Here is a 26151-nt window from a genome sequence, read left to right as displayed (position 1 = left end):
GTCGTACTCCTGTGTGTGCTCCAGGGTCTTGACTTTTCACTTCCAGCAGCCTTCTGATTCAAAATGTTTGAATTTGACAATATATTTCTTCAAATCTTGACATTTTCATTATCAATGAGGTTAGTTCCAATTTTTTTGAAATCATGTGACCATTTACTGTTCGCAAAAGTTTATAGGAAATCATGTAATCTTCATACCCCTGACTTGTAGATGCCACGAGTCTGAAAGATGACATCACTATTGCATGTATTGTCTGGGTGTGTGTAACCCTGTTCCAAATCCACGACATTACTTAAGACATATTTATAAGAAATATAGCTTAACCTAAAACTAGTGTTAATATTAACACAGACCCATTACAGGTGGCAAAGGAAACATTGTCAGGACCAAATTGTTTACCTGAGGATCCCATTTCAGGTAGAGGGGAAATAAGTGCAGAATAGATGGTCTGCTATCACACCAACCATCTTTCATGTGGCAGAGTTCATGCTGAGAAGTTGGTGCATAATCCTTACCATGTAGAGATCATCTTCAGTGGTTCTGAATGTCTTCAGTGGTTCTGAATGTCTTCATCATTGTCTGTTGTCAAACCTGCACAGGAAGTATTTCCTTCCATGGCTTCATTTCTGTTTGATGCCCCTTGAATTTCCTCCATACTAATTCATGCAGCAGATGTTCAGATTCGAATCAGAGAAGTGGGAAGCACTGACTCTTCCCTAGACAACATCTCTTGTAGCCCTTCCTGCAGAGAACACCAGGATCAACATGTGTCCCATGACAGATCAAAGAGTTTCTTTGGGTCTGCTTGCTTTGATATCAGTTGGAGGTAGAATAATTCAATGGGTACATCACTGAGTATTCATGCTCCAAACACTGAAAATCATTTCCAGACCCATCGTAATCCAATACTTGTATTTCAATGTAATTCAGTTAACTGCTTCCTCCTTAGAAATGATTCAAATTCCAAACAAAATATTTATTTGCACAGTTCTTGTTGAAAACACAATGTGTTGTTTGTAAACAGAAGCTGTACATGTGAGCTGAAACCAATCAGAAATGTTGGGCAAATAACAAGAGGTGAAAAATATTTGAATTAGCATGCTAAAGTAACGTATTCATGGCAATGAGGGAGAACAGATTCAATATCTTGAAATTAGGCCAACAAGATTTTAAAAATATAATTTGGACACATTTACTGAACATTTGTATCATGTTGGAAAACAAATTGAGGTTGTTGCCAATCATTTTATTTCCAGAGTTTATAATTTCAATTATTCATTCCTGGGCCAGATCAGAGCTGAGAACTTTGGCCGAAACTGCCTCATGTCATTGATTTTCAAAGCTTTCCTGTCAATCCTCTACCTTTTTGCCTGTCTCCTTTTAGCCCAGTGAATCATTTTAGAATATCACAATGTGACAGGGGATCACAGATTAACTTTGTCTACAGAATTTTGTGCTTTGCTTCCTGACGTGTCAGCTGCTTATGTGAATAAATATGAAATTGATCTTTGGAAGACATAGAATTCCTCAAATTGTCTACAGTGACAATGGACCATGCTACAGCTGTAAAGAATTCCAGAACTTTGCAGGAGTATAATTTTCACCATGTGACTTCGTCCTCTGCATCCACAGTCAAACGGTAAAGCAGAGAAAGGAATTCATAGTTAAACACTTGCTCAAGAAGGCACTAAACAGTGATTCAGATCTGTATCTGGCTCTACTCAGTTACAGAGCTTCGCTATTGAACATGGCATGTCACCTGCTGAGCTTCTAATGAGTGGTAGACTATGCACCACACTTCCAATCTCTGCAGACCCAAAGAAGAACATGGGTGTCAAATGGGAAAAAAAAGCATCTGCAATGGTGACAAAAAAAGCAAACTATAACAAGTCAGTAAGAAACTTAAAGCCACTGGCACAGCATGTACACAGTGAGACTCAGAGATTCCAACACTTGGGACAAAAATGCCACTGTTCTGGAGGAAGTAAATCCAAGATCCTCCACTGTGTCAGAGGATCAACTTGAGGTTGAACAGAGAACGGTCAAATTCTGAGGAGAAATCAAAAGAGCCTGGTGAAAATGCAAGAGACATTGCAGGAACAAGCAAATGCAGAAGATCCAGCCTGCACAGCAACAGAGGAAACACCACCAGTGCTAGACTGTAGTGGACCAGTGGAGCTGATGCAAGCACCTGTGTTAAGAAGATCCACATGTGTTATCAAAGCACCTAATAGGCTGAATCTCTAAAGGAAAAAAAACTGTACCCATAATAAGTAGTGCTGCTGATGTTGTGTTTACTCTTGTGTTGAACTTTAAATTGAATTGAATTCTGTGTTAGTGTGTCATGTTGTTAGATTAAACATCTCAAAGAAAGGGGATGTAGTGATGGAGATCATCCTGACCACTAGAGGGAGTCAGAGATGGCTTGGTGGACATTTTCAGTTGGATTCAAGATGGATGCCTCCACATAATCCTGAGTGAGTTCTTTAGCTAAATATATATTTTTTTAAAAGAACCCGTGATACTTTATTATAATAAAAGATACATCACACAGAGGACCTGAGAGACAGAATTCAAGCATTCTCTGTGTTGTTGTTCTTCATAACCGGGTTGCAGATGGGATAGGAAGTGGGGGGGGGGGGGGGGAATGACTCCAAGTATGGGATGTTAATAATTCATTTGCAGGCAGAAGAAATTGAGTTCAATTTTGGCTTTGCAGACTCTGTAGACCAAAGGGGCTGTTCCTGTACTGTTCAGATCTATCTTTTATTTTTATTTCTGTTATCCAGCATCTGCAGATATTAAAAAAAAAAAGAATCTCATTTGCTTAACTTTCATGTCAGTCTTAATTTACTCATATCAAGCTTCATTCATCAGGGAAACCCTTCTGGTTAGAAATTCATCCTTGCATGTTTTCTGAACATAAAAATTAATTGTGGCTGCTACTTGGAAAATGTAGTTTCATTCATTTCAATGTAATTTAATTCCTAAAACAGAGCAAAATGAACAACCTCTATTATTTATTCAAGGAATTACAGATCAACATCTGCATATCATTGATATTAATTAACTCTTTGCTATTGTCCTGAACTTAAAATGATACTTTCTTGAACTCAGGGGTTTAGGTAATTATAATAAAAGCAAGAAAATGTGGAAAGATTCATCAATTTCTTTTGCAACTTCCAATCTCTTTTGAAAGTAGGGGCAGAAGATGTGGTGTATGTGGATTTTAGGAAGGCATTTGATAAGGTCCCCCATGGTAGACTCATTCAGAAAGTCTTGAGTCATGGGATCTATGGAATCTTGGCTTGTGGATTCAAAATTGGCTTGTCTGCTGAAAGCAGAGGGTAGTAGTAGATGATATGTATTCTTCCTGGAGGGCAGTGACGAATGGAGTTGTTCAGGGATCTGTTCAAGAACCCTGCTGCTTTAGAAGTAGAGGATGCGTCAGTAGGTTTGCAGGTGATACAAAGGCTGGAAGTGTTGTGGATAATGCTGAAGGCTCTCATAGGTTACAACAGGATATTGAAAGGATGCAGATTTGGGCAGAAATGTGGCAGATGGAGTTCAATCTGGAGTGTGAGGTGCTGAATTTTGGCAGTCTAACGAAGGCAGAGTTCATGGTTAATGGTAGGATATTTTATAGTATGGATGAACAGAGGGACTTTGGGGTCCAAATCCATAGATCTCATAAGGTCACCTTGCAGGATTTTTGTTGAATATTTTATTTAAAATGTTTTAGACCAGACATGTAGTCAAATACAAAATTTAAAAATATGAATATATAAGTAGACAAATTTGTGCTGGATGATGGTTGTAACCCAAACAGTCCAACCCCCTACCGACTCAAAAGACCCTGAAGGAAGTGTGTGAGAAATCACCTGCAGTTTGATAGGACAGTTAAAAAGGCCTATGGGATGCTGGCTTCATTTATCAGGGGATTGAGTTCAAGAGTTATGATGCAATGTTAGAGTTATAAAAATCTCTGGTGAGGACCCACTTATAATATTGTGTTCAGTTCTGGTCACCTCATTACACAAAAGATGTCAAAGCCATGGAGAGAGTGCAGAGAAGATTTACCAGGATGTGGCCTGGATTGGAAAATCTATCTAATGAGGCAAGGTTATCAGGGTTTTTTTTTATTGGAGTGAAGAAGGATGAGGGGTGACTTAATAGAGGACTACAAGATTTTGACAGGCATATATAAGGTACTCAATCATCACCATTTTCACAGGGCAGGAGTAGCAAGCACCAGAGGACATCTGTACAAAGTGAAGAGAGCAACGTTTAGGGGAGACATCAAAGGTAAGTTTTTACAGAGTGGTGGGTGTTTAGAATGCATTGCCATGTGTGGTAGTAGAGGCTGGATCTATGGGGACTCTTTGACAGGTACATGGATGAAAGAAAATAAGAGCATTATGAAGTTGGGAAGGTTTGTTTTGTATGTAAACATGGGTCAGCAAAATATTAGGGCTGAATGGCCTGTACTATGCTCTATGTTCAAGGTCAGTCAATATTATTTTTAATTAGGATAGGTTCATGATTAACATTTCAAGTCAGTTATTTCAGAAATAATATTTACTTGGAATATTAATAATGACAAGAGAAGCTGTTAATTATTGTTAATTAAATAAATTACAAGAGATTGTTATCAGTACCTGAATTATCATCAGAAGGTCTATGTAGATCAGTGAACAGCTTTCAAGAGAGAGAGATACAGAGAGAGAGAGATACAGAGAGAGAGAGATACAGAGAGAGAGAGATACAGAGAGAGAGAGATACAGAGAGAGAGAGATACAGAGAGAGAGAGATACAGAGAGAGAGAGATACAGAGAGAGAGAGATACAGAGAGAGAGAGATACAGAGAGAGAGAGATACAGAGAGAGAGAGATACAGAGAGAGAGAGATACAGAGAGAGAGAGATACAGAGAGAGAGAGATACAGAGAGAGAGAGATACAGAGAGAGAGAGATACAGAGAGAGAGAGATACAGAGAGAGAGAGATACAGAGAGAGAGAGATACAGAGAGAGAGAGATACAGAGAGAGAGAGATACAGAGAGAGAGAGATACAGAGAGAGAGAGATACAGAGAGAGAGAGATACAGAGAGAGAGAGATACAGAGAGAGAGAGATACAGAGAGAGAGAGATACAGAGAGAGAGAGATACAGAGAGAGAGAGATACAGAGAGAGAGATACAGAGAGAGAGATACAGAGAGAGAGATACAGAGAGAGAGATACAGAGAGAGAGATTCAGAGAGAGAGATACAGAGAGAGAGATACAGAGAGAGAGATACAGAGAGAGAGATACAGAGAGAGAGATACAGAGAGAGAGATACAGAGAGAGAGATACAGAGAGAGAGATACAGAGAGAGAGATACAGAGAGAGAGATACAGAGAGAGAGATACAGAGAGAGAGATACAGAGAGAGAGATACAGAGAGAGAGATACAGAGAGAGAGATACAGAGAGAGAGATACAGAGAGAGAGATACAGAGAGAGAGATACAGAGAGAGAGATACAGAGAGAGAGATACAGAGAGAGAGATACAGAGAGAGAGATACAGAGAGAGAGATACAGAGAGAGAGATACAGAGAGAGAGATACAGAGAGAGATACAGAGAGAGAGATACAGAGAGAGAGATACAGAGAGAGAGATACAGAGAGAGAGATACAGAGAGAGAGATACAGAGAGAGAGATACAGAGAGAGAGATACAGAGAGAGAGATACAGAGAGAGAGATACAGAGAGAGAGATACAGAGAGAGAGATACAGAGATACAGAGATACAGAGAGAGAGATACAGAGAGAGAGATACAGAGATACAGAGATACAGAGAGAGAGATACAGAGAGAGAGATACAGAGAGAGATACAGAGAGAGAGATACAGAGAGAGAGATACAGAGAGAGAGATACAGAGAGAGAGATACAGAGAGAGAGATACAGAGAGAGAGATACAGAGAGAGAGATACAGAGAGAGAGATACAGAGAGAGAGATACAGAGAGAGAGATACAGAGAGAGAGAGATACAGAGATACAGAGAGAGAGAGATACAGAGAGAGAGAGAGATACAGAGAGAGAGAGATACAGAGAGAGAGATACAGAGAGAGAGATACAGAGAGAGAGAGATACAGAGAGAGAGATACAGAGAGAGAGAGATACAGAGAGAGAGAGATACAGAGAGAGAGAGATACAGAGAGAGAGAGATACAGAGAGAGAGATACAGAGAGAGAGATACAGAGAGAGAGAGATACAGAGAGAGAGAGATACAGAGAGAGAGAGATACAGAGAGAGAGAGATACAGAGAGAGAGAGATACAGAGAGAGAGAGATACAGAGAGAGAGAGAGATACGGAGAGAGAGATACGGAGAGAGAGAGATACGGAGAGAGAGAGATACGGAGAGAGAGAGATACGGAGAGAGAGAGATACGGAGAGAGAGAGATACGGAGAGAGGGAGAGAGACGGAGAGAGGGAGAGAGACGGAGAGAGGGAGGGAGACGGAGAGCGGGAGGGAGACGGAGAGCGGGAGGGAGACGGAGAGCGGGAGGGAGACGGAGAGCGGGAGGGAGACGGAGAGCGGGAGGGGGAGGGTGCGGGGCGGGCGAGGGTGGCGAGAGGGAGGGGTGGCGAGAGGGAGGGGTGGCGAGAGGGAGGGGTGGCGAGAGGGAGGGGTGGCGAGAGGGAGGGGTGGCGAGAGGGAGGGGGTGGCGAGAGGGAGGGGTGGCGAGAGGGAGGGGTGGCGAGAGGGAGGGGTGGCGAGAGGGAGGGGTGGCGAGAGGGAGGGGTGGCGAGAGGGAGGGGTGGCGAGAGGGAGGGGTGGCGAGAGGGAGGGGTGGCGAGAGGGAGGGGTGGCGAGAGGGAGGGGTGGCGAGAGGGAGGGGTGGCGAGAGGGAGGGGTGGCGAGAGGGAGGGGTGGCGAGAGGGAGGGGTGGCGAGAGGGAGGGGTGGCGAGAGGGAGGGGTGGCGAGAGGGAGGGGTGGCGAGAGGGAGGGGTGGCGAGAGGGAGGGGTGGCGAGAGGGAGGGGTGGCGAGAGGGAGGGGTGGCGAGAGGGAGGGGTGGCGAGAGGGAGGGGTGGCGAGAGGGAGGGGTGGCGAGAGGGAGGGGTGGCGAGAGGGAGGGGTGGCGAGAGGGAGGGGTGGCGAGAGGGAGGGGTGGCGAGAGGGAGGGGTGGCGAGAGGGAGGGGTGGCGAGAGGGAGGGGTGGCGAGAGGGAGGGGTGGCGAGAGGGAGGGGTGGCGAGAGGGAGGGGTGGCGAGAGGGAGGGGTGGCGAGAGGGAGGGGTGGCGAGAGGGAGGGGGTGGCGAGAGGGAGGGGTGGCGAGAGGGAGGGGTGGCGAGAGGGAGGGGTGGCGAGAGGGAGGGGTGGCGAGAGGGAGGGGTGGCGAGAGGGAGGGGTGGCGAGAGGGAGGGGTGGCGAGAGGGAGGGGTGGCGAGAGGGAGGGGTGGCGAGAGGGAGGGGTGGCGAGAGGAGGAGGGTGGCGAGAGGGAGGGGTGGCGAGAGGGAGGGGTGGCGAGAGGGAGGGGGTGGCGAGAGGGAGGGGTGGCGAGAGGGAGGGGGGTGGCGAGAGGGAGGGGGTGGCGAGAGGGAGGGGTGGCGAGAGGGAGGGGTGGCGAGAGGGAGGGGTGGCGAGAGGGAGGGGTGGCGAGAGGGAGGGGTGGCGAGAGGGAGGGGTGGCGAGAGGGAGGGGTGGCGAGAGGGAGGGGTGGCGAGAGGGAGGGGTGGCGAGAGGGAGGGGTGGCGAGAGGGAGGGGTGGCGAGAGGGAGGGGTGGCGAGAGGGAGGGGTGGCGAGAGGGAGGGGTGGCGAGAGGGAGGGGTGGCGAGAGGGAGGGGTGGCGAGAGGGAGGGGTGGCGAGAGGGAGGGGTGGCGAGAGGGAGGGGTGGCGAGAGGGAGGGGTGGCGAGAGGGAGGGGTGGCGAGAGGGAGGGGTGGCGAGAGGGAGGGGTGGCGAGAGGGAGGGGTGGCGAGAGGGAGGGGTGGCGAGAGGGAGGGGTGGCGAGAGGGAGGGGTGGCGAGAGGGAGGGGTGGCGAGAGGGAGGGGTGGCGAGAGGGAGGGGTGGCGAGAGGGAGGGGTGCATTTTCAATGTTTTCTGTTTTCCAGATTTGCACAGAATTGTTTTTGTTTGAAATATTATGTGCCTTGGTGATTAACTGATATGCAGTATTTTGGAAGCTTATTTTTGGCATCTCGGTTCTTGAGCAAATCTTGAAGCTTAATGTGAATTGAATCATCTTCCAAATTATTCATCAACTTTTCAAATGTATTCTGTGGAGGCCAGCTTTGCAACACTTAATGTAGCTTCATATTTGGGCACAAAGTTGAGCTGCATCTAAACAGTTTTAGAGATATGGATCAAAATGTCACTGCAGTGTTAGGGGAAATCAACCATCCTGAGGGGTAACTGCTTTTGAACACACACACAAACAGACATTGTATCATTAAAATAAAATCACAATGAACACTGATGAGGCCTTTTTTCTAAGCCAGGAGGCTGAGTGAAAACTCAGTTGATGTGTATGTATTATAACAAATTCAGGTATATCGGAAGGGATCTATTACCTATTGCTGAGTGGTCAAAATTTAAGGATGAAAGATTTAAAGTAATTGGTAAAAGGGTAGATGAAAGGCGAGAAAAGAGAAAAAAAAACTAACAAGTCTGAAACACATTGTGTAAAAGGATGGTAGAGGCAAAAATATGTCATTGCATCAAAAGTGGATGAATGTTTTCTTGAAGATCTCTGACCTGTAGAATGAGGGATTGTGGTTGAGGGTCTTTACTGCTTTCTGTTGAGCAGCACAAAGCTGATGGGTCAAATTGCATCCTTCTGACCCATCCATTTTCTTTCAGTTCCACGAACAGAGAGAGGAAAAAATGTTATGAAAAGCACATTACTCAAGAGAGAGGAGTGTACCTTTGGTTACTAAAGGGAAGTACATTCATGAAAATTGGCTACACCTTGAGATTGTCTCCATATATTCAATTCTAAATTAAATTTATTATCATCTGACTGCACGTATACACTCTTACAAAACAGCATTTCTCTCGATCATGGTGCATTCATACACATGTACTTAATAATTGCATATATATGATTTTGATATGTTCATGTGACTTGAGACAGATATCTCACTCAAAGGTTGGTACCTATGCAAAGTAACATGGCATCAATAAGAGTCCAGGTGGCACATAGAGTTCATGGGTCCAATACAAGTTAATTATAATTATTGAACAAAGCCTCCCTACGAAAAGACACCAAACTCCAATGGAAAGTTTTTTTTTCTTTGGCTTGGCTTCGCGAACGAAGATTTATGGAGGGGGTAAAAGTCCACGTCAGCTGCAGGCTCGTTTGTGGCTGACAAGTCCGATGCGGGACAGTACTGTGATGGTAACTGCAAGCGTCTGGAGCAACTTATCAAGATTTAGAACCATATCATTTTCCTTTCCTTCCTCTCTTGATCTCCGAACACAAAGTTCTTACAGGGTCAAGGGTTTTATTTTCCTCAATTATCATAACATTTCTGGAGTAAATAATTAATCAGAGTTGATATGGACTGATATCGATTTCATGGCTCCAAACTACTATGAGGGAAATGCTGACCAGCATTAGGATTGTGTTTGGGGAGAAAGTCCAAGTTAAAGCATTACCACAACCATGTTAAATTTGCTAGAAAAAGGTGCATAATATAAATTGTGACAATTTCACTTTAAATTAATAAGTAAAATAAGTGAAAAGAAGGAATGTCTTTATTGAATTCAGATTCAGAAAACATTGATTTGGATGATTTTCCTGTCTAATCATTGCACATTCTCTTATCATATTGGTCAATCAGAATTGTATCTGAAAGACAAATGGATTGCATTTTGTTGACTTAGAACTTTGCACAAAAAAAATCTTGTCTCCTAGGAAATCACAACATCTGAGAATATTGCTCCATCTTTACTGTGGAACAGGAGATGGCAGTATAACCATTCACAAAAGCCTTTTACAGTATAAATATATAACCACCTGATACGGTGGGTTAAAGAATAAGAAAGGTGGTGGGAATAAATGGAAAACAAACAAAAAGAATCAAAACAATTATCAAAAAAAATTAGAAAAATAATTTAAATAACAATGGATAAAAATCATATTATCATCAATAATTAAAACAATAATTTGTTTTACTAGCAACATTTAAAAAAAAATCTCAAATAGTCAAAATCAAAGAGCACTAGTAAAACACACACCAAAAGCCTGGACGAACTCAGCCAGTCTTTCACTGTCCCTTGGAGACAAATATATATTGCCGATGTTTTGGGCCTGAGTTCTTCTTCAAGGAATAGGCAACAAAAATGAAACCAAAGAGCACTCCTGCAAAAGGTTTTACCTATATTTAGGCATTCAATAATCCTCAGTTTCTGACATATATAATGTCAATCACAATATTTCATTGTTTTAGTGATTCTGGTATAGGAATAGCACAATATACTTTTTTTTTTTAAATTTTGTCAGCGTCTCCATCAATTTCAATGAGCCATTGTCATTTTTGGCAAAAAAATAAATAATAAATTGGGATTTTTCATTATTTGATATTCTGTCAATCCAAAATGAAAACCAATAGCAATTGAATTCCTATCATGATAAATCTAACTTGTGCTTCTAGAGATTGATGCTAGTTTGCCTAACCTTATTGAAAAACAAAACACAAAAAAAATCCTGAAGATATTGGACATCTGAAACAAAACAAAAAATTGCAAGGAACACTCAGTAGGTCAGCTAGCATTTGAGTTGAAATACTAACTGTTACTCTTTCCACAGAAGTTGCTGAGAGTTTACAAAGTTTTGTTTCAGTCTTATATTATTACCTTTGTAATGACATGTGATGCATGTCTTTTACTTTCTAAACTGGGAGTGGCACGGTTAGTGTCGGGTGACACAGTTAGCATAGGGGGCAGCACGGTTGGCCTCGTGGTTAGTGCAATGCTGTTATAGTGCCAGCAATTGGGACGATTGAGGGTTCAGAGAAATGCCCATCATTATAATGTTGCTTTAGCAGGAGACAATATTTCAGGTTTCTTCAGTACCTTCTCCAGTTCAGTGTTACGGTGAAGAATGATTCAATGATCAGAAATCATGTCATAGTAATCATTGGATGAAAAACAGAGTAGTAGTGGACCACTTTGTTTTCACAGTTCCATTCTACTAAAGTTCTGACAAGTACAGGCTTTCACAATTTCCTTATTGTGTGATTGGCACAATATTTACAACATCATTTGAAGTAGTGTTGGCCATGCTCTGGATCTTCATCACAAATATTTCCAAGATAGACTGGTGTGGGAGAAATAAAGATAGCTGTAGACAGCCAATGCCAGCGGCTGTCTACAGGTAGAGGTCCCCCAGCAACCACTAATGAGACAATGGACAGTACTCATGAATCAATGGACAATACAAACCTTCAGGATGAGGTACCCGAAGCCTTCAGATCCATAGAGTGCTGTTATAGGACATGCGCTAGGCACATCTGCAAACCCAACCCAAAATATCGGGAATGAACTGGCTTGGTTGTATGATATTCGAATGTTACCCATGCAATGTTTAAAATGTTATAATTGTCTCATACTATGGTATGTGAGGGGTTGCTCAAGAAAGGGGATGTAGGCAGCCGTTACCACTGGCTGCTCTGCACCCACTACAATCACATTGCAGCCACCGTACTCGCAACAGCTCCCTGCGTATGCGTGAGATCCACAAGGGTGCACTGGTTGAATTGAATACTAGCAGGGAGCAGACACCATGCTATGGGCTCTCTCTTCCCCCCTCTCTTTGATTGGTACAGAAAAGTTGTTTGGTTCACCTCATCTGCTGACTCAGCTAATTATTCAGCATGTAATAATGAACAATAGCTTTGTGAGATATCCAAAAATACAATCACATTACGTTGGCTTGAAAATTTGAAGGACTCTCTGAAAGCCCAGCCTGTTGGTAATCCCTCTTATTAATAGTATTAATTCTTTATATTTTTGACATTCTCCCAACCTTTTTCTTTACTTTTTTGTTCTTATGATATATTCTGAGGGGAAAGGTGGGTGAAGGGGAGAAGGGAGCTTTATTGAACATGTATACATGGATGTGGTTTTAAAATTCTTAAATAAAATGTTCAAAAAAATCTCAATTGTTCACAGTTTCTGAAATTATATAGTCACAGTTCCCACAATTAACAATGTGTAATTAAAAATGCTCTTCATGGACCAGTCTCTCCTTTTCCTCAGTGCTGCACATTGTTGACTGCTATTTTGTCTTGGGTTTCCCAATCGTTTGGTGTTCTCTGCCTCAATTACATTCTCTTACATAAAAGTCCACTTTGTATGCAACTTTCAGATGTTCTTCTCTTGTATTCATATGAATTGAATTTCCTCTTTTAATCATGTTCCTCTTGTGAGGAAAGCAACCTATTTGTTTGCCCTTTGTTGTTACTATTAACATCACTGGCCTTAAAAGCAATTAACCTTTGCATTAATTTGAAATATAATTAACATCAAGAGAGGCCAGTGGTCTGAAAGTGATGTATCACACTGTGACTGAACAGTAAAATGTTATGTCTTTTATGCCTCATTTCCTGAACATAATGGATTCTTCAAGTGGACACAACAGTCCCAATGGATATTAATGAATCACTTTCAAATAATTTAAGATGTTTTTATTTTACTCATGTCATGTTTATGATTGAAGTGGTCAGACTTATTTCAAATAGCATGATTGCAACTGAATACAAAATAGTTTTTCAATACTGAATGACGGGGGGTGGGCTCGACAGATTCCTCTATCACTAAATGTAAACAAAATCCTGAATAAGACAACAAGTATCCCTGTGGAAGAAATAACAAATAAGGCATTAAAAAGAAACTCAACCTGTCATATTTACAGTGTCATTGCCCCAGATGAAAACTTTCACTTGTACGGTATTAAAATTCATCCAATGTTTCCATTTACTGCTGTTAGATTAAAACAGTAGGAAGCACTTCTCTTTTTATGAGGTCAGCACCTCAGTCTTTATTCAGAAATATAATGTCACATTCTCATAATTACACTTTTAAGTTCATTCCAGTAATCAAGTACACAGTTCCACTAATTCAACATTCTTATTCTTCCCCAAATTTTATCATGATATAATTTAACTTAACTGATTGACTCCCATATTTTTGGCGTGTGGAAGAAACCAGAGTAGCCGGAGGAAACTCGTGGTCACTAGGACAATAGGTGAACTCCATGTACACGACATTAGAGGTCAGTTCACAGTCAGGCTTGCTAGAGTTGTGTGGCAGCTCCATTGTCTGGAATGCTTCTGTGATGTCCTAAAATATTACCAGTGATTCTTGATATATTTTATAATTTGGACCCCAGAAATGTAGTTTTCCAATGCAATCTGTCAAAGGTTAGAAATTAATTCAACCCTAACATCGTGCTTTTAAAATCTTTCCTCAAAACGTTGGGGTCCAGAATTTTGTTTGATGTCAACTTCATTGAAGTTTCACTTGTTTGCAAGATCAATGCTTTAGAAATGGCTGGAACCATCAAATTAGTTGCATCAAAAAACAATCTAGTGGACGAACACAGCGAGTTGAGAAGCATCACTGGTACAAAAGAAGTGGTCAATGTTTTGGGCCAGAACTTTTCATCAAGCCTGAGAAGGCAGAGGGCAGACAGCTAGTAGAACATAGAACTGGGTGAAAAAGATTGGATGTGGACCATGAGGGGATTATTGAACTAGAAAGGCGTGAAGGAAAACAGACAGAGGCAGTTGATTGGATCCCTTTTGGCAGTTATATCCCATCTCTTTGCACTTGAAAGCAATCTTGTGTGTAAGCTAAAAAATCTTTCAGTATCTCTTAGTACAGGTGCAAGATTAAAGTTAACGGTTGCCAAAAAAGTTGAGGAGCCGGTTAACTGGAGGTGAAAGGATGACCGAGAAACTGCAGAATTAAAGAGGATCTTTGAAAAAGTGGTACAAACTCAGCAGTCAAATGACGATGAGTTCATCTGTAACTCTACAGTTGGTTTTATCCACTCTTGTGTTAAATGTGAATTGTAAAAGTGAAGTTAAAACTCCAATCTTACACATGGCGAATCTTTTCCCTGTAATTGGTGTGCAGATACATGCATGGAGATAGGGTTTCTTTAAATGGTGATTTTGTCTTCCCCTTGTGGCTTGTTGGACAGATAGCTATTCTGTCTCCAATAAGGAAACTGAATCCAGTGTTCATATTAGTGTCATAGGTTCAAAGAGAGCTAGCTGTAAACGGAGGTAATGTAGGTTTCTGCACCTGTCTGATATAAAAGGCTTTCTTTGGTCAGAACTTAGTTTGCCAGACATGAGTCAACATTAATAAATTATCACTTTTTTCAATCAGTTTTGCTGAAATAAGTATTGTACTTGCCTGGTTTAAATCTGCAAGTTGCATAACTTTTCCAAGTATCCACTATCCCTTAAACTTACCTCACATCTACATTTTACTTTAAACTTTTCTGCAAATGTCCACAACTAATATTTCTCAAGCTTGTTGATGTTATTAATTGGTCAACAATTTTTTTTCCAAAAATAAATTTTATTCATAATGAAATTAAGTCAGAAAGAAAAATGTGCAGTCTTTTTGCACCCCTCTAATGTCACTTTCATACATTCCTTTGCTGTACATTGTTACATTCATCCTCTAATTTTCTATGTAGCAATGCTGCCAGTCCTATAGCCCTGTCCGCTGTTTGAGGACCTTCCCCTCTGTTCTCAGCCCTTCAATATCCAGTGGCGGAAGGACGTGAGATGATGGTCCTTCCCCACAGAGCTTTCTCATTGGCTATGCCAAGCCTCAATGTGTCCTTCGACAGCTTGCAATTTGTCAATCGGCAGCATTCCCTCACTGACATCTCAGTGTGCTAGATGGTTTTGGACAGACAAATGGGCATCTTTCTCCAAATTGATTATCTTCTATCAACTCTTGATGTCTGTCTCAATCGGCCAACTATTAGCTCAGAAGTAAGCATTATCATTTTTTTTAAAAACTGTCTATTTCCTTGTTGCTACACCACCTTTAGTGCAAATGGATGGGAAAGGCTGGAAACCAGCTCCAGCCTTTTACATCCATGGCTGTAGCCACACCTCTGAGACATTTATAGTTAATCTTGTGACATTCTGAGGTGTGGCTACAGCCATGGATGTAAAACACTATAAACAAAAGCTATTTTTCTCCATTATTGAACAGCACAGTTGGTGTAGTGGTTAGCACAACACAGTTACAGCGCCAGCGATCAGGACCCAGGTTTGAATCCCGCACTGTCTGTAAGGAGTTTGTTTGCATGGGTTTCCCCGGCTCTCCTGTTTCCTCCTGCTATTTGAAATGTACTGGGGGTTGTAAGTTAATTGGTGTAATTGCGCAGCACGGGCTCGTAGATGAAATAGCCTATGCTGCATGTCTAAATTTAAATTTTAAAAAGTTAATCTAAATTCTTTCAGAAATAATGGTACCACGACCAAACTTCAATATGGCAGTTAACACAGGAGGATGATACTTAATATTTAATTTCTACATTCATTGCCTGAACTGAGTTTTATTTGCTTTGAGGAATGTGCAGCTTGGTCCAAAACTGATGATCATTAACCATACTTTTCCATGTTTTGCTTTTCATGCTAGGGAATGTAAAGAAAAGATCAAACTTCCTCCTGCCGTCTATGTTTAAGCAATACAGGCTTGCAATCAATGACAATGCTTTTCAAATACCTTCTGGGACAAATATCTTCTGGGTGTATCTTTCAGTAAATTATGTCCACTGTCCAGGAATTTCCAGTCAGTTAATTCAATGGTCAGTTGATCATGAGCTGTCCAATTTCTCCTGCAGGAAACATGAATGTCAGCAATGTCAGTTTATGAGTTAATGAAATTAGATAATGAGAAGAAAAGTTGAATTTAAATCTCAACTCATGCCTGACAAAGGGCTCAAGCCCCAAACATTGGTAACCCTTTTCTTTCTCTGGATGCTGCATGACCTAAGTTTCTCCAGCATGTTTATGTGTTGCTTTAATTCTGCACATTTTTGGGATGGCTGGAATTAAAGAGGTTGGGAACACTCTGGGCAGGCTCCCAGAGTCACCATTCAAAATGATCTTGGCCTCACACTTACATGCTAGGTCAGTATTCTGAAATGTTATCGAAGTACATCATGCTTTCTATCACTTTTGTTTACATCCATCTCTGCCCATTTCATTTGATATATTGCATTTGTTTTCTCAAGGGCTTGAAGGAGTTTCCAATGAATTAGATAGCTATTTTCTATAATTATATCAGATATTAACTACAAAAAATGATTGTCAGGAATGCATTGAAATCGGCAATTGCATTTTTACATTTGTTGAATAGGGTTGCAGGATCTCTTAAAATGAGGTGAACCATGAAAGTCTGCAGACTTTGTGATTGTAAAAACACACAGTGAATGTGAGATCACTTCATTGAGCATCTCAGCTCTGTAAACTGCAATATCGTGGATCTCACAGTTGTTGCTGTGATGGAATATTTGGAATGTTTTTGGGAGATAAATTAGTAAAATTAGAGAATGTTACATACATACATACATACACACACTTTAAAACAGATCATATTTGAAATACTGAAGAATTCATATTCAGTGACTTTACAGAAGTTATGGAGAATGCTATGGAGATTTCACAAGTGGCTGTTAATTGAATTGAATAGATGGACTATTATCTTTAAAAGTCACAGCAAGAGACAGACTGTCTCCAAATACCTCTTCACAGAAAAGTCATTGAGAGGTTATTGTTTACCTAAAACAACAGATTGACCAAAAGACAAACTCCAATTGTTTGCTGGAGAAGGACAGGGGTTCTGCAAGTGAGAGAGAGAAGGACATACTGTCTGGCAGTTTTGAGTCTCAGAGAGTGAGAGACAGACAGACAGAAGGGAATCTTTGACTGTGTGTGACAAACACTGTTGTAACGAGCAGGAGCAGCTTGTTGGAACTGAAACAGAAACTCCAGAGTGGCAGATGGTTGGAAGTGCTATCTGTCTGATGCTTCTATTGGAATAAGTGGAACAGAAAGGAACTCTGTAGTAGTCTGAAAGAAAGAGGTTATCATCTGGAGAACCCTGATGGGGCAAGTTTCATTAGCAAGATACTGAGCTGACTAATGGTGGTACCTCAGTTGTGGAAATCCTGAAACCACACATCTCTCTCTGCAAATCTACAAGAACCTTCCTGGGTGGTAAACTTTTCTTTTCAAGCACAAAAGCCTGCTGAACTTTATACATGCTAAATTCTGTGTATAGTATAAAAATTGTCTGCAACCATTGAACTTGGAAGAATGAGAAGTGAGAATGAACTGTGAACCAAAGAAGTTTCTTAAATTTACACACATTTACATGCACGTGTGCTTAGAATTAGAAGGGGATTAATTTAGGTTAATTGAGTTAATAGTGATAATTTAAAGTTTGATTCTGTTTTCATGTTTAAAGATAATTAAAAACTTTTGTTTAAGTAACCATTTGTCATGGTGAATATCTATTGCTGCTGAGTTTTGGGGTCCTTTGGGCTCGTAAGGCTACCCATTTCAATTCCCTGTCCTACTCCCTTGTTGACATGTCTGTCCATGTCCATGCCAGACTGAGACCACCTGAACATTGGCGGAACAACACCTCATCTTCTGTCTGGGCACCCTTCAATTGGATGGCATTAACATAGACTTCCCTGGCTTCTGTTAAACCACCCCCCCCCCCCATCTTTATCCTCCTGTTTTCTTTCATCTAGTTCTATCTTTCTTTCTCTTCTCTTTTAACTCTGTCTCCTTTCACAAAGCCAAAATCATTGCTCACCATTCCTCATCATATCCAATTAAACATCTTGTGGGTCTGGACTCTTCCCCCTGCTATTCTTCCACCTTTCTCTATGCCAGCCTTCTTTTTGATTATACCTTGAAGAAAGGCTCAGGCCCAAAATGTCAGTAATATATTTTTACCTCCTATGGTTGCCATAAGACCAGTTGAGCCCTCTAGCATTTATACATGGATGTCTGAAAATGGTATTTCTGAGAAAACTGTTGGCTACCTTTTGTCACCACTCCATTAAGTGTAAAATGCTTGTGATGTTTTTAAAATAATCCACAATGCATCACAAGCATTCAAGGGGCTTTACTTTCCTAGTTATATTGCTGAATTGAAAGTCCAATAATCTTTCATGGGAGATAAAAGAACAAATAACAGAAACCTGGAAATAACCTATTAGCTGTCCTGGAAAAACACTTGAAAACATGTCTCTAACACTGAGCACTTGGTTGTACAAATCCCCTTTCCCACTGGAATTAACTGCATTCATTTCAATTGGTTCCCTTTGTGAAAATAACAAACACTTTACTGATATTAACAACTGAACATTTGGTGGACTCGATCAAATTCAGCTATTTTCATTGTTCATTCTGAACTAACAAAATATAAATAATGTTAGTATTTATCAACAATAAATATATTTCATGCTCTTTTCCAGTAATGCAAAATTTAAAAAATAACTCAAGTAGACATTGTGTTATTACTTTTTATTGATACTGATAGCCTTTTGGCTTTGTGCAATTACTTTAAAAAAAAAACATGACGAGGTAAAAATTGATCTTTGGTTGATAACACATTCATTGTCCCCAAATGTTGGCCTGGTGTAGTACATGTTTCCAAATTAATTGGAACAGAAACTTGCTCGGGGCAGGGAATATTAAGGCACAAATGTAAGTGATCTAAATCAAACTGTATTAAATTAATTGTTCGAAAACAAGCTGAAAAGGAAAATCTTGTCATGGATTCATCATTGTGTCCTTTGATTAACAGTTGAATTGTACAAAATGGGGGGGGGGGGGGTGGGAAACTCCTCATGCTGCTTCTGACAGAAAAAACCCACCTGCAGCTCCTCCGTCTGGGAGTATGGCTCATTATCAATGAACAAGATGTCAGCTTTGACCTCTTTGAGGGGGAATAAAAGCAAATGTAAAGGTGGATCAAATCAACTACCTTTATAAAAATGGTGACCTAGGAAGTTGGATGTGGATTCTGATCTGAACGGTGCGAGGAGTCGTCTCAGAGGTGAAGCGAGTCATTCCATAGAGGCAATGCCGCTGAATGTAGCTGCTTAGGGGCAGGCTTATGATGCCATCAGCCTGTGACCCAGGAGCCACCACCAGGGATCCCATGGTGATTGGTTCTGGGGTTAGGGCTCCCTCCTGCCACTTGGAAATGTCCTCTTCCTGTTCGCCCCTCGTTCCTTCACCACAGAGACTGAAGAGCAGGAGGGCAGTGAGGAGCGGGAATGGACGTGCAAGGTGAGTGGGAGTGGAGGGAGTCTGGGCCAAAGAGCAGGGAGGCCCAGCAAGGGCAAGGGGAGTTGGAGCCTACTGGGGCCAGAGGGTGGAGGAAGGAGAAGGAATGCTGAGGAGTGGACACAGAGACGCAGAGCCGGGGAGTCCGATGGATGAAAGAGAGAAGCGAAGAGCCAGGCTCGGCGTTCCAGAAGCATAAGAGCTGGAAGAAGGAGTCTCAGGTTTTGTAATGCGAATGTCTGTTTTCATGCGGGATCACTGACCATCATCTTTGCCTACAAACCCCCATGCAGCTGGAACTGCTCTGTGTTTCCCGGAGTGGTTCCAGCTGTGTGGGGCCTTATGGGTAACAAGATGGCCATTGCTCAGTGTGTATGTTTGACCTCGTGGCGACGGGCAGTGCTACTACACCACTTACCCCTCCTGCCTTAGCTCCGACGGATGGTTCCCGACAGCAGTCTCCATAAAAGTAACACTGGAACAGCCTTATAGGCCTTCTCCATAAAAGGTAAGACTGCCTTTTTTTTCGTCATTGAGCTGGCTTCAATGCAGTGTCATTCCATAAAAAGGGCTTTAGATTCACAATCATCATAAAGAATCAATACCCATTTGAATTATGTTTATTTCTTCCAAACATTTAAATACTGCAAGTTTTCTTCTAATTAATTTTATACTACATAATCTGACTTTCCTGAAATGAAATCTCATTGTCATTTAGAGTGTCATTACATTTTACTAACCTACTCATACCATATTTCTACATACAGAGACCAAGACCTTGAATCCTCTTTGCTTAAGAAAATTTCATACAGACATGAATGTATCAATACCAACCATGCAGAAACAAAATATACATTATCAGTGGAGAATGCAAGTAACACAATGCTTTATATCTGTACTGTACACATTGGTTAATGATTTCTTGTTGATTGCAGAAGCCGTGAATAGAAAACAATGCAGCTTCCTTTCAGAATCCTTCACTGACACTTAAGGTAAAAACTCATGTCACGCTGCACTGACATTTATCTGTGGGGAACCAATGTGGATTTAACACCAAGTACAAACTTGTCTTTGACAATAACACCACATAAACCGACTAGAGGTTCATTGTGGAATGAATATTCACTTCTGTTCGAATCCTTTCAGAAGACGAAGAATGACATAACTTACAAAGAGAAGGGCATCACTTGTGGGCACTTGCCATTTCAAATGTACTTGAAGAATGGATCAGAAGTGAGATAAAATTGCATTGCTTTGCATGGAGGGAAGGCTAACAACAGGCAACATAATAGTGGGGACAGTAATATCAAGAGCAATATTTAATCTAGTTTCCATGGAGAGGCAGACAACACTCATATTATACTCAATATTTGCCCTCCTTTTGATATTAAGCATGAATCCTGAAATATTCTGAAGTAATTTTGTCATCAGTACTGACATTGTTCAGTCAACTTTGTCAAAAAACCTATTGAATGAGACCATCTTGTGCCATTTTGAGGGCCATTTATTGAATCAAGAATATTGCAAACATAATTCCATAATGCCATGATGAAGGAGCTACAACTGTCTGGTGATGATGTTTCATCTGGGAAATAGCATCTAGACTCATCTGCAATGCAGATCCATGAAGTCTTCCTAATGTGAATCATTATTGCAACTGAAACATTCATGATAAATTTAATTGATTTGTTTCAATCAACCAGAGCAAGTGAAAATATAAAATCATGTATCTTTTTGGAATGCGCTGCAGCCCAGTCAGCATCTGTGAATGAAAAATTCCTGTGCCTATTGTAAGGTAAAACATCATGAGATGGGAATGTGTAAGGAGTTACCCTGGGCAGGGCTGTAACAAGATGTGAATGCATCCTTGTACTTACAAGATAAGAGAGACATTGATGGATTGAGAGGCAGGAAGCTAGCAGGGAAAGGATAGCAACAGTTTTAGTCATTGGACAAGTAATGATATGATGATGTTCTAAGCACGTATCCAAGGGTATAAAAAATCACCATTTTGCTGATAACGGCAGAATGCATTCTCCGACTAACATTGTTAGTCGCAAGTGTTACAATCCGGTAATAAAGAACAAAGAACCCTGATTTCGACTCAGTCTGGTGTTTGTCTCACTCATTCATGAACAAAGCAGACCTAACACTATCAGGACTAAAGGATTAATGAAAAGAGAATCAAATAAAAAAAATCTACTCATATAGAGAGGTGTTCATGAAAAGTTATTCTTCAGATGATATGGTAAGTTTTTTTAAAAATGAGGATCAGCAAACAGTAAAACATGCAAAGATATAAATTCAATTAATGGAAGTAAATGTGAGAAAGAAATGAGATCTAATGCAATGAGACAGAAATCAGTTGCAGGAGGTTCCGAGTCAAATTAGTTCATTTTTGTCATTCAAGAGATGTGCAGTTTTTCAGAATTTACAGTGAGTTTACTCTGTGACAACACCAACCTGTCTGAAGTGCCTGACATTCTCTAATCCAGAAGGAAGATGTCAAATCCAAATACTGAGTGAAGAGGCTTCATCACATCACGAGTGCAGTAATGACTTTTAATCCAAGATGTGGTTTGCATCAGCCATTAATGTTTGGATTTATCAGGAGGCAAAGAAGTTCAAGGCCACTGTGAACATTATTTTTCAAACAAAACAATTCGAGCTTGTTGTTCTTGCTAAGAATTTAGTTTATTGCAGTGACCTTAATTATACATCTCTCCCCCCTTCCATCTCTTTCAAGGACACCATCCCTTTCTCCTAATTTCTCTGCCCCAACTGTATCTGTTCCCAGAATGAACCCTTCTACTCCAATACATCCAAAATGTCCTCTTTATTTAATAAACTTAGATTTCCCCTTACTATTACTGATAATTTCAGCATCCATATCTCCTTTATTTCTCATACATCTACCATTACCCATTTCCCTCTAGGCAGAAAAAAAACTGAGTTTCTCTGGTCCTCATTCTTCCCCCCTGCCCCCCCACTTCTAACCTCTGCATTCAATGTATTATCGTTTGACCATTCTACCAAATTCAGCATCATCCCAGTATCAGCCACATCTCACCTTCTTCACCCATCACCCTTCCAGCCCACTCTTTCACCCAAAAAGTCACTTCCAACTCTAAACATAAAATCATGTTCCAACATCTGCCCCCCTCATCTCCACCCAGGTTGGACAGAGCTTTACGTGCACATTGTCCCACCCAGCCGACTGCATTCTGTGCACCCAGTTTGGCTTCTCTTCATCAGTGCGACCAAACTTAGATTGAGTGACCTCTTCACCAAAGACCTCTGCACTGTTTGTGGGTCTAAACATGAGCTTCCTGCAGCCAACCACTTTAACTCCCCCAACCATTCCTACACAGATACATCTCTCCTTATCTTCATCTATTGAGAAGGAGAGGCTAAAAGTAAACTTGAGAAACAAAACATCATATTGTTCCTGGTCAGACTTAAACCAGATGGTATGATATCACTCTCCCCCCCCCCACCCCAATTTTAGTTAACTCCACCCCAATCCAGGACATTGTTTCCATCTTTTCTTTACCTGTTTCTGTATATTTCATCCCCTTCCCTTCCTTGTGATCTCTTCCTCCACCTGGATCTCCGCCTCTCACCTCTTTGGGACAAATATCCAACTTCTTCTTGGTGCCTCATCCAGACTCTTTCTCCCTTGAAATACATAATATCACATCATTTTTAAAGTTGTCCTGACTCCAAATGTCCGCAGACATTTCCTATCCCTGGATTTTTTCTTATCCGTTGAGTTAATCATTCTTTGTTAAGTCGTTTCTTGATCACACAGACACCCAAATTGTAAAACTTATTCACTCTGTTCTGCTATACTCTCTCTGAAAGACTTCAGCCTGCATTCCTTGTTATCAGGAACTTGGTTTCCGCAAACCATAAGGGGAAGGACAATTCTTGACATATTCCCAGATGCTGCGCTGTGATGCATCTGCCTTACAGTCTTGTCACTATAGGTACAGACAGCCATTGTTTCTGCTGGTCTTGTTCTCATCTATTTCAAATGTTACTTTGCTCTCAAGCTTGTCTTTACATTGTACCTAATAAATCATTTTTATCAATCAGGACCATAGTTGGATGAATGCTTGCAACTGGATGGGATTTGTATTTAGACCTACAGGCCATTAAAAGGCCCTTCTGGCCCACAAGCCCATGTCATCCAATTACAAACTTATGACCCCAAATGTTTTGGAGGGTGGGAGGGAACCAGAGCACTTGGAGAAAACCCACGCAGACACAGGAAGAATGAACCATCGTCTCACAAAGCACACTGGACAACCTGGGGGGCGCTGGCACTAAAACAGCATTGCACGAGCCACTATGTTAACTATGCCAACCTGTTTTATTTCCAAAGGATTCAAAATTAATAAAGATAACATTTAAAATTAAAAAAAACCTGCCATTTAACTCAGTGAATCAGGCAACCATGGATGGTTTGATATTTTGGGACAAAAACCTTTAAGTCCTGAAGCAAAGTTTTAATCTGAAACTTCAACTAGCCATTTCCCTTCACAGATGTTGCCTGACCCATTGAGTTGCTCCAGCAGGTTCGTTTTTAGCTCTCGATTCCAGCATTTTCAGTGTTTTGTGTTTTCATCTGACATCAGTGTAACATCAGTCTTTAGATATTTGTCTTCATTTAATAAAGTATTTTATTGTGCAAAACCACACTTTATAAAATTAGGATTGAATTGAAACAACCACTTAATTCTCATGGTCTGTAATTAAACACATCTACTGTGTCATTTCTACCAGATAAACGGGGTTATGATGTTAGTGTTGCTACAGTTATGTGTATAGATGTGAATTGGGTCTGAGTATGAATTTAACATGACACCCTATATCAAAGTATGAATGGAACATTCTGTTATAAAACGAGAACTGTACATAGGTGGAAGCTGGTACATCACTTCCCAACACATCACTGAGCATGTGGTAATTTATCAGGATGCCTTTCTAAGCACTTGTTGCAATCACAATGGAACACCATCCGTTTAACAAACAGCTGGAACAAAAGTGTTAAGATTTCCCCTGAAATTGTTGGCTGCACTTTTCTTCACTCAGATGAAATGAAAACTCATCAAAACATATCATTAACATTTCCCTTCAAACATTACTTTTTTTTTAAATTTGGGCGTGCTCTTTGATGGATGAACTTGCTACATTTTTACAGCATAAAAAAGTTAAGAAGAAAAATATGTTCCATGTCCTGAGAGGATTGGAGTCACGTCAATTATGACATTGTGGCCATAAGTAAAACCTGTTTACAAGAGGGACAGGGCTGACAAATGCTATCAAATGCAATAGAACAGTGGGGGGGGGGGGGGGGGGGGGAGGATGAAAGGGGGATGAGTGGCATTTCTCTTCAGGAAAAATACAGCGTGCTCAAGTATGACAGATAAGAGGGCTCATCAGCTGAGGCTATGTGGTGGAGCTGAGGAATGGAAAATGTATGACCACACTCAATGAGTTGTATTATAAGACTGTACAATAACCATGAAAATTGCAGGAGGAAATTTGTAGAGAGATAGCTGAGAGCTATAGAAAACATAAGTTGTGATAGAGGGATTTTAACTTTCCACATATTGACTGAGACTCCCATACAATAAAAGGGCTAGATGTCTTGGAGTTTGTCAAATGTGTTCAGGAAAGTTTTCTAAATTAATATATAGTCGTATGAACCAGAGAGTGTGCAATAATGGATCTCCTATTAGGAAACAAGTCAGGATAAGTGTTCAGAAGTTTGTGTAGGGGAACATTTGGGGTCCAGCGATCATAATGCCATTAGTTTTAAGTGAATTATGGAGAAGGATAAGTCTGGGCCTTGGGTTGAGATTCTAAATTGGAGAAAGACCAATTTTGAGGAAATGAGAAAGGATCTAGAATGTATGGATTTGGATAAGTTCTTTTCAGGTAAAGATGTGCGAAGTAAGTGGAAGACCATCAAAGGTGAAATTTTGAGAGTAATGAGTTTGTATGTTCCTGTCCAGATTAAAGACAAAATTGGAGTAGTAATTTTGATTTTAAAAAAAGAATTAACCTATTAAAATTCATAATGTTGTGGCTGATACAGTAGGAAGATATGTGATGGTAAATTGCCAAAAATATTTGGAATTATGGACACTTTTAAAATTGTCTGCCCCTAATGTGGATGTTGAGAGATTTATTCATGAAACTTTTATTAACTTAGCAGAAGTGTATGAAAATATTTTAGTTGGAGGAGACTATTTTTGTTTAGATCCATTATTAGATAGATCAATTAAAGCAGTGTAAAGAACTATAACGGCTAAAGCAATATTAGTTTTGATGAAGGATTTAAATTTAGTGGATATATACAGGAGGTATCATCCTAGAGAAAGGATTATTCTTTTTTATTTGAATAAAGATGATTCTTATTCTAGAATTGATCTATTTTTTTTTATTTCAGCACAGATATAGGATAAAATATTGGAAGCAGAATATAAAGCAAGAATTTTGTCTGATCATTCATCTTCATCGATGACTATTGTAATGCCTGATAAAGAGAAATCAATAAATAGATTCAGATTGAATACATCTTTATTAAAGAGAACTGATTTTTGTGATTTTTTTTTAATTAGAGAACATACTCAAATTTTCTCTGAAACAAACAGTGATTACAGTTTGTAATGTGAGGTGCATTGAAAGCATATTTAAGAGGACAAATTATAAGTTTTACTTCTAAGATTAAAAAGGGATATATGAAAGAGTTAGACAAGCTAGAAAAAGATATTGTAATCTTATAAAAAGACCTTCAGAAGAGTTCTG

General features: G+C 40.7%; 1 long non-coding RNA gene across 1 annotated transcript; it reads left to right on the top strand.

Moving 5' to 3' along the window:
* LOC138741708 (uncharacterized) lies at window positions 1-25877 on the top strand. The gene is made up of 3 exons (XR_011343688.1): window positions 1-119; window positions 20268-20324; window positions 25793-25877. It is a non-coding gene; the product is annotated as an uncharacterized lncRNA (long non-coding RNA).
* Window positions 25878-26151: the final 274 nt, after the last annotated feature.

This window comes from Narcine bancroftii, chromosome 8, assembly GCF_036971445.1.
Source record: "Narcine bancroftii isolate sNarBan1 chromosome 8, sNarBan1.hap1, whole genome shotgun sequence".
NCBI classification, from domain to species: Eukaryota; Metazoa; Chordata; class Chondrichthyes; order Torpediniformes; family Narcinidae; genus Narcine; species Narcine bancroftii.
Note: the sequence above shows the minus strand (reverse complement) of the source record. Positions and strands in the feature narration are given on the sequence as shown.